General features: G+C 39.3%; 1 pseudogene; it reads left to right on the forward strand.

Moving 5' to 3' along the window:
- Positions 1 to 9,571, forward strand: part of LOC111819028 (general transcription factor II-I repeat domain-containing protein 2-like) — a 12,119-nt pseudogene extending 2,548 nt beyond the window's left edge.
- The last annotated feature ends 818 nt before the right edge of the window (positions 9,572 to 10,389 follow it).

Below are 10,389 nucleotides of genomic sequence, written 5' to 3' on the forward strand. Positions count from 1 at the left end.
GGGTGGAAGGAAAGAATGTGCTGTCACAGTAGAGGGAGAGCAATTAGGGTCACATAACAATGTATGTATAAATTTTTGTATGAGAGACTAACTTGAATTGTAAACTTTCACTTAAAGTACGATAAAATAAAGTTTAAAAAAGAAAGACAAGTGACAAACCAGGAGACATATATTTAATTCATATCAAGACAGAGGGCTAATTTCCCTGATACATAAAGCGTACTTCACAAAACAGTAAGAAAAAGACCAGCAGCCCAGTAGAAATATAGGCAATTTATGAACAGTTCACAGAAAAGAACTAAACATGGCTGTTTAACACAGGGAAAGATACTCATCCTTACTCATAATAAATGAATTGTAAATTAAAACTACACTGATATACAACTTTTCACCCATCAGATGGTCACAGATCAAAAATTGTGTTACCATAGCATTGACGAGGGTGTAGAGAAACAAGCACGCTCATACGTTGTTGTGGAAGTGATATTGGTGAAATCACTATGAAGATTAGTTACTTAGCAGTATCTGTCAAAGTTATAGTTGTACCTACCATTTTATCCTGCAGTTCTACTTCTGAAAATTTATTCTACGGATAGCCTCAGATTGGTGCAAATAATGTATTACATAGTTGTTTGCATGCAAAGTTGTGTTTTCTAGCAAATAATCAGAAATGACCTGAATATCTGTCAGTAGGAAACTGGTTAAAAATTTCTGGTAGATCCATATTATACTGTGCAGCTGTAAAAAAGAAATGAAGCAGCATTTTGTGTACTTATGGGAAACAACCTCCAGTATACTTTATTAAGTAAAAAAAGCAAGTATAGAACGATGCATATAGTATTCTTCTCTTTATGTAAAAATATAACGGGGAACACACCACACACAAAAATTAACTCAAAATGAATCGAAGACCTAACTGGAAGAGCTAAAACTATAAAACTCTTAGAAGAAAACACAGAAGTAAATATTTATGATCTTGGGTTAGAGTATTGCACAAGTGATAAAAGAGAAGATTGGTAAGTTGGATTTTATTAAATTAAAAATATTTGTGCTTTAAAGGACATGATAAAAAAGTGAAGACAACCCACAGAATGGGAGAAAATATTTGCAAATCATGTATCTGATAACTGACTTGTATCCAAAATATGTAAAGAACTCTTACAACTTAACAATAAAAAGTCAAATTAAAAATGAGCGAAAGATTTGAATGGACAGTTTTCCAAAGAAGATATACAGATGGCCAATATGCACATGAAAAGATGCTCAACATAGTTAGTCATCAGGGAAATTCAAGTCAAAACCACAACAAGAAAATCAATCAGTGTAATCCACCACATAAATAAAACAAAGGACAAGAATCACACGATCATCTCAATCAGTGCAGAAAAGACATTTGATAAAGTCCAACACCCATTCCTGATAAAAACTCAGCAAAATAGGAATAGAAGGGAAATTCCTCAACATAATTAAGAGCATATGTACAAACCAACAGCTAATATTATTCTCAACAGAGAGAGACTGAAAGCATTCCCCTTGAGAACAGGAACCAGACAAGGATGCCCTTTATCACACTCTTATTCAATATTGTACTGGAAGTCCTAGCTAGAGCAGTAGAGCAGTAAGGCAAGAAAAGGAAATAAAGGGCATACAGATTAGTAAGGAAGAAGTGAAAGTATCTCTGTTTGAAGATGATGTGATTATATGCATAGAAAATGTCAGAGACTCCACAAGAAAGGTACTGGAACTAATAGAAGGATTCAGCAAAGTGGCAGTATACAGGATCAACAAAAAAATCAGTTGGATTCCTCTACACTAGCAAAGAGAACTCCAAAAAGGACATTAGGAAAACAGGACCATTTACATTAGCCCTCAAAAGGGTGAAATACTTAGGAATAAATCTAACTGGGGACGTAAAAGACTTATACTAAGAAAACTACAAAACACTACTGCAAGAAACCAAGAGACGTACATAAACAGTATAACATACCATGCTCATGGATAGGAAGACATAACATTGTGAAAATGTCAGTACTACCCAAATCGATCTACAAATATGTTGCAATCCAGATCCAAATTCCAACATTCTGTAATGAGATGGAAAAACTGATCACCAACTTTATATAGCAAGGAAAGAGGCCCTGGATAAGCAAAGCATTATTGAAGAAGAAAAACAAAGTAGGAGGTCTCACACTCGCTGATCTCAGAACCTACTACACAGCCACGGTAGTCAGAACAGCCTGGTACTGGTATGACAACAGACACATAGGCCAGTAGAACAGAATTGAGAACCCAGAGGTAATCCATCCACCTATGGACAGCTGATCTTCGACAAAGGGTTGAAATCTATTAAATAGGAAAGAGAAAGTCTTTTTAACAAATAGTGCTTGGCAAAACTGGATATCCATTTGCAGAAAAATAAAACAAGATCCATATCTCACACTGTCATGGATTGAATTGTGTCCTCCAAAAAATGTGTGTAGCAACTTGGCTAGGTCATTATTCCCAGTATTGTATGATTGTGTAATCTGATGTGATTTCCTTACGTGTTGCAAACTCTATCACTATGATGAGGTTATATGTGATCTTCTTATGTGTTGTAAATTCTATCACTGTGATGAGGTAGGTTATGCTGATGAGGTATACGAGTTATATAGTGTCTAATCCAATCTCTTTTGAGATATGAAAGACAGAAGCGAGCAGAGACACATGGGAACCTCAAACCACCAAGAAAGCAGTGCTGGGAGCAGAGCGTGGCCTTTGGACCTGAGGTTCCTGCGCAGAGAAGCTCCCAGACCAAAGCAATATTGACGGCACAGACCTTCCTCCAGAGCCGACGGAGAAAGCGTTCCCCTGGAGCTGATGCCCTGACTTTGGACTTGTAGCCTGCTGGACTGTGAGAGAATAAACTTCTCTTTGCTAAATCCATCCACTTGTGGTATTTCTTTTAGAGCAGCACTAGATGACTAAGACACACACCATACAGCAAAACTAACTCAAAATGTATCAAAGACCTAAATGTAAAACCTAAAACTATAAAGATCATGGAAGACAAAATAGGACAACGTTAGGGGACCTAATACATAGCATAAATAGAATACCATACATAACTGAAAATGCACAAAACAACAGAAGGTAAACTAGATATCTGGGGTCTCCTAAAAATTAAATACGTATGCTCATCGAAAGTCCTCATCAAAAGAGTAAAAAGAGAACCTACAGACTGGGAAAACATTTTTGGCTATGACATATCTGACAAGGGTCTAATCTCTAGAATTTGCAGAAAACTGCAACACCTCAACAACAACAAAAAAATCCCATTAAAAAATGCGCAAAAGACACGAACAGACGCTTCGCCAAAGAAGACATTCAGGTGGCTAACAAACACATGAAGAGATGCTTGCAATCATTAGCCATTAGAGAGATGCAAATCAAAACTACAGTGAGATACCATTTCACCCCAGCAATAATGGCACTGATCAGAAAACGAAAAATGCTGGTGAGGTTGTGGGGAGATTGGAACTCTTATACACTGCTGGTAGGAATGTAAAATGGTACAACCACTATGGAAAATGATATAGCACTTCCTTAAAAAGCTAGAAATAGAAATACCATATGATCCAGCAACCCCACTCCTAGGTATATATCCTAGAGAAATAAGAGCCATACCACAAATAGAGATGTGGACACCCATGTTCATTGCAGCATTATTCATAATAGCAAAAAGATGGAAACAACCTGAATGCCTATCAACAGATGAATGCGTAAGCAAACTGTGGTACATACACGTGATGGAATACTATGCAACAGTAAAGAATAATGGCGAATCCACGAAACATCTCACAAGACATTATGCTGAGTGAAGTAAGTCAATCGCAAAAGGACAAATATTGTATGAGATCACTATTATAATAAATCAAGAAAAGGTTTGTACACAGAAAGAAACTTTCTCTAATAGTTAACCAGGGGTGGGACTGGGAGGGAGGGAAAATCACTAACTGGAAAGTAGACATGTTAGCTTTGGTGAAGGGAAAAGCAATACACAATACAGGAGAAGTCAGCGCTACATGACCAAGGTAAGGGAAGACACTGAGAGTTACACAAGAATAAAAGGCAATGACGTAAATACTGTAACATACACAATCCTGCAACAACAGTAAGAGCAAACAGTAATTTATGAGTGGATACATAGATATGTATGTGGAATAAGTGGAAGAGAGCGTATGGGAGTATGACCACGTGCATATATAGGTTTGACTGTGGATATTTCTACATACATGTTTGTATATGCTGTATGTATATTCACATATACAATAGAGCATATAGGGGACACAGCCATGGAAACTTCCTAAATGTAACAAAACACCTCACGGGACTGAGTTACTGGGCTTGCAGCCTAGGGACCGTAGTCTCTTGGGGGACATCCTGGTCAATTGGCATAACAGTTCATAAAGACAGTGTTCTACATCCGACTTAGGTGAGTAGAGTCTGGGGTCTTAAAAGTTTGCGAGAAGCCATCTAAGATACAACTATTGGTCTCTTTCCATCTGGAACAAGGGAGAGGGAAGAAAACCAAAGGCTCAAGGAAGCAATTAGTCCAGAGGACTAATGGACCACAGGAACCACAGCCTCCACTAGCCTGAGACCAGAAGAACTAGATGGTGTCCGGCTACTACCGACTACTCTGACCAGGATCACAATAGAAGCTCCCTCTTAGAGTGGGAAAAAAATGTAGAACAAAATTCAAATTCATAAAAAAGACCAGACTTACTGGCCTGAGAGACTGGAGGAACCCTCGAGACTATGGCCCTTAGACAACCTTTTAAGTTGGAGCTGAAGCCACTCCCGGAGATCACCTTTCAGTGCAACAGTAGACAGGCCTATAAATAAATAATAGCACCCATGAGGAAAGTGCTTCTTAGAACAATCATCTATATGAGACCACAATAACAACATCAGCCCAAAGACAAAGGTGAGAAGGCAGGAAGGGGCAAGAAAACTGGACAAATGGAAATGTGGGGAACTCAGGGTGGTAATAGGGAGAGTGCCGACAGATTGCAGGAATTGCAGCCAATATCACGGAACAACTTGTGTATAAATTATTGAATGTAAACCTTCACCTAAAGCACACACACACAAAGCACAATGAGATACCGTTTCATACCTGTTAAAATGGCCGTCAAAAGAATATGGAAGAATTGGAACCCTTGTGCACTGCTGGTGAGAATGTAAAATGATGTGTCCACTTTGGAAAACAGTTCAGCAGTTCAAAATGTTAAACATTGAGTTGCTGTATGGCCCAACAATTCCACTCCTACGTATGTATCCAAGAGAAATGAAACATACCAAAACCAAACCCGTTGCCGTCGAGTAGATTCCAACTCATAGCGACCCTATAGGACAGAGTAGAACTGCCCTATAGGGTTTCCAAGGAGCAACTGGTGGATTTGAACTGCTAACCAAAACAGCCAAGCTCTTAACCGCTGTGCCACCAGGGCTCCAAATGAAACATAGGTGCACTCAAAAACTTGTTCACGAATGTTGCATAGCAGCACTTTTCATAATAGCCAAAACATAGAAATGACCTTACTGTCCATCAACTGATGAATGGGTAAACAAAATGTGTGTCCATACAACAGGATACTATTCAGCCGGCCAAAGGAGTGAAGTGCTGATACATGCTATACCATGACCAGACCTCAAAACCATGCTGAGTGAAAGCAGCCAGACACAAAAGACCACGTACTGTATGCTCCCACTTACATGAACTGTCCAGAACAGGGCAAATCCAAAAGAGCCAGAAAGTAGATTAGTGGTTGCCAGGGGCTGGAGGGTGGGTTAGGAAGAATAAGGAGTGACTGCTGATGGGCACTCTTGGAGATGATAAAAATGTTTTAAAATTAGATCATGGTGAGAGCTGCACAACTCCGTAACACACTAAAAATCACTGAATTGTTCACGTTAAATGGGTGACTTTTATGTTCTGTAAATTGTATCTCAATAAAACAAAACAAACCCATTGCCTTCGAGTCGATTCTGACTCATAGCGACCATATAGGACAGAGTAGAACTGCCCCATAGGATTTCCAGGGAGCAACTGGTGGATTCGAACCGCTGACCTTTTGGTTAGCAGCCGAGCTCTTAACCACTGCACCATTAGGGCGCCTATATCTCAATAAAGCTATTTAAAAAAGTGTGTGTGGGTGTGCATATGTATTTGCTTGTGTATGTACAAAATGTTGCCTCCAAGGATAAAAATTAGGTGGCTTGGAATAGAGGAAGGAAGGCTTCTCACTCTACCTACCCTTTTCGGTTTGAATCTTTATATGTGTATTTACAAATTCAAAAAATAAAAGTCCATGGTTCTAAACGTTGCCTGTTCTTTTTTTTCTCCCTCACCCCATCCTCACAATTGCAGAATTGCCTGTATTGAATTCAAGTCACAAGCTGATGCAGAAAGAGCCTTGGAAGAGAAGCAGGGAACGGAGATCCATGGGCTTGCCGTAGTTCTGGACCACACTGCAGAGAAAAGGCGAGGCCCAGAAAATGGAGACAGAGAACAGCCTCTGGAGAGGTAAGGGGTCATAAAGCTCCGTAGATTAAGATTTGTCGGAGTTTTCTGTGGCGTTCCAGAGGAGAGGGGCTGGTATGAGGTCCGGGGTGCTTGGCACTTTTAAATACAACTTCCCTGGTATCCAGTGTAAATCATCAAATTATATCCAGCTAACGATGGTTGTCCTAGTTAATCATAACCTTGGTGTCTACAAAAGAGATAACGCTTTGTAGATACATCTGTTTAGTATCCTTGTTAGGATACCTTCTAGGATTCTGTTTGAGCAAGCTGCAATACCTGTGGTTTTAGAATTACACATTTAATTCTCTTCAGAAGACAAGCAGTAGTTTTTTTATCAGATTTAAGCCATTGTCCCATGGGCCTAATCTGATGGGCAGACATTTTGGCTTACACAGTAGTTACAGAAATCGATTGAATTTGTTATGAATACTTCAAAAAATCCAGAAATTTCACATAAAAATCTAGTTAGATTCCCTGCTGTCTTTGCTACATCAGAGCATCCGGCAGCAATGGGCCTGTGTTCCTGTCAGCTGTCATCTGCGTTGAGCAGCAGTCACCACCTTGGAGGTGGGAACTCCAGTTTGCTCTAATCCCCACTGCTCCTTAGGTTCTCCCCAGCACGAACACTATGAACACTTAAACACTTTTTTAAAAGAGAGTTAATACTTTTTTCTTACATAATTGCCAGTTGCTGTTGAGTCAGTTCCAACTCATGGCAACTCCATGCATGTCAGAGTAGAACTGTGCTCCACAGAGCTTTCAGTGGCTGATTTTTTGGAAATAGATCACCAGGCGTTTCTTCCGAGGCATCTCTGAGTGGACTCCAACCCTCCATCCTTTCAGTTAGCAGCTGAGCCTCTCACTGTTTGCACCATCCAGGGACTCCATTTTCTTAGGTGGTAGTACTTTTTTTCCTGTAGTAAAGATGAAATTTTAATATTTCGTACCTATTTATCTCTTTCAAAAGTAGGAAAACGGAAGATGGAACAGGCAAGCCACGTGTTTCAAGAAAAATGGGAGAGAGCTTATTTCTTTGTGGAGATAAAGAATATTCCTACATGTTTAATATGCAAAGTCTGTCTGTATCAAAAGAATGTCACTTAAGACTCCATTATGAAACAAACCATAGTAGCAACCATAATGGATATACCGAAAAGATGCATAATAGAAAATTTAATGCACTAAAAAAAGACTGAAACTTCGACATGACTTGGTTTTGAACCTGAATAAAATAAGCGATGCTGCTATGAAATGTAGTTATGTATTAAGTGAAAAAATTGCCTGGGCATCAAAACCTTTGACAGATGGTGAGTTTATAAAAGAATGTCTGTTGAGTGCAGCAGAAATTATGTGCCCTGAACAGAGACAAGCATTTGCAAATGTAAGACTGACTGGTAATGGTGCTGCTCAGCAAGCTGACAGTATGGCTGAGAACTTACAAGACAAGTTGCCAGAAAAGGTTGAATCGTTTGTGGCTTTCTCTACGGCAGCTCACGAGAGCACGGATATAAATAATGCCACCCAGTTGGCTGTATTTATTCGTGGTGTTGATGAAACTTATGATGTAACTGAAGAGCTTTTAGACATGGTACCCATGACAGGCACAACCTCAGGAAATGACTTAGTTTTATGTGTTGAGAAAAGTCTTAAAAAATTTAATGTAGATTGGTCAAAATTAGTAAGTGTTACCACAGATGGTGATTCTTCAATGGTTGGTATTAAACAACTTGTTACAAAACTTAAATCCAAGGTGTCAAGGCTTTGCAAAGACACAGCTTAAGTCTGTGCATGGCCTCATTGTCCAGGAATCGCTTTACACTAAGAAGTTAAGAATGGATCATGTCATGGATGTCATAATTTACACCATAACCTGGCTATGTTCCCATGGCTCCAACCACAGAAAGTTCAGTGCTTTGTTCAATGAGTTAGATGCACAGTATGGAAGTCTGTTCCACTATGTGGACATTAAGTGGCTGAGTCGTGGCATAGTGCTAAAGCAGTTTTTTGAACTGTTGGAAGAAACTTTTTCTTGTCTTCTAAAGGAAAATCTGTGCCTCAGCTTACTAGCAAAATTGGATCAAAGACTTAGCCTTTTTGGTTGACATTACAGCCCATCTAAACACGTTGGATATTTCTCTGCAAGGGCGTTTGCAAGTGGTTACACAAATGTATGATTCTATTTGCTCATTCCTAGAAAAATTGTGTCTTTGGGAAACTCATTTGGCAAAGAACAATCTGGCCCACTTTCCTACACTGAAACTAGTTTCTGCAAATGAAAGTGATGGCCTGAGCTACATTCTAAAAGTTAGAGAGTTGAAGACTGAGTTCCAGAAAACATACTCTGATTTCAAACTTTATGAAAACGAGCTAATATTTGTTCAGTTCACCTTTTTCAATTAATATTAATAATGTGATTGAAGAGCTACAAATGGAACTTACTGAATTGCAGCACAATACTGTACTGAAAACTAAATATGACGATGTTGGAATACCAGAATTCTACAAATATCTTGGGAAAGGATACCCTAAATATAAAAATAATTGTGCAAAGATTCTGTCCATGTTTGGAAGTACCTATGTTTGTGAGCAGCTATTTTCTGTTATGAAACTAAATAAAATGAAATCTTCCTCCCTGCTAAAGGACACAAAGATGTACTCTGTACCACACATTGCCACACGAGATTTGCTACCTGATGTTGATTGACATCTTGAGGCATAAGAAAAATATGCCAGAGTTCTGATTTCAGATCTGAGGAGTAATAAATGAGGAAAATTTTAATAATTATTTCTATCTTGAAATTATATTTTTTCAGTTACCACCTCTGGCATCATACATGTTTGTTACACCTGATACCCTATAAAAATAAAATTTGATTATACCATTTCTGGCTTCATACATGTTTGTTACACCTGATACCATAAAAAAATAAAATTTCATTATACTTCTTGCAGTTTATCTTTGTTAATACTCTGCCTTTCTGGCCCTTAACAGTTATTCAGGTTTGTAAACCTCGCCCTAAGGGAAGCCACAGTGTCTCAAGGGCACTTGTGACCTGGGATGTGAACCAGGGCATCAGCCAGATGAACGTTGAGATACCTAGTGCAATCCTGTCCCCAAGGATGACATACTTGCCACGGTGCTCTTGGGACTTTGGGTAGGGTGGCTGGGCTTCTTCTTTGGTGCTTACATTTTGGTCTTCCACATTTATTTTGAAATAATTCAGTCACACTACCACCCCCTCCACAATCTTGTTCATCCTCTCCACAATGACCTGTTGTCTGCAGCCCCTTGTTACCTCACCACTACACCCCCACCCTGGGTTTACCGTCAAGTTTCTCTTACATTAAAGAAGGAATCTAAAACTGGATTTGTCTTCTAAGTCTGCTTTCTCAGAGGCTACCAGTGCCCCACAAACCTCAACAGACGCTGGTCCTAAAGCCCCTCATTCCTCTGCTGGTGTTTAAAATGCAACAGGTGCCTACAGTGAAAAGTTTCCCATCCCCTAACCACCAACTCCCTTGTAGGGAGATAACCAGCACTCTTGGTTTCTTGTAGAGTAAAACCTGCGAAAGCCGGACCCTGTATTAGACGAAAGCCTGTCAGAGAAGGAAAACTCAAATATTTTCCACTAACTGAGAATGATGGAAAAGTGGTAAGACTGCACCCTGTCAAAGGTGGAAAACTGGCGAGACCTGAGAAAACAAAGCAGTCCCATCAAGTTCTGACTCTCACAGGTTTCACTGTATCTTTCCACTGATACCTCATGCACACACAATAATACATTCTTTTCCTACCTATTTTTTACACAAAAAAAGCA

Source organism: Trichechus manatus, unplaced genomic scaffold (genome assembly GCF_000243295.1).
Source record: "Trichechus manatus latirostris isolate Lorelei unplaced genomic scaffold, TriManLat1.0 scaffold00249, whole genome shotgun sequence".
NCBI classification, from domain to species: domain Eukaryota; kingdom Metazoa; phylum Chordata; class Mammalia; order Sirenia; family Trichechidae; genus Trichechus; species Trichechus manatus.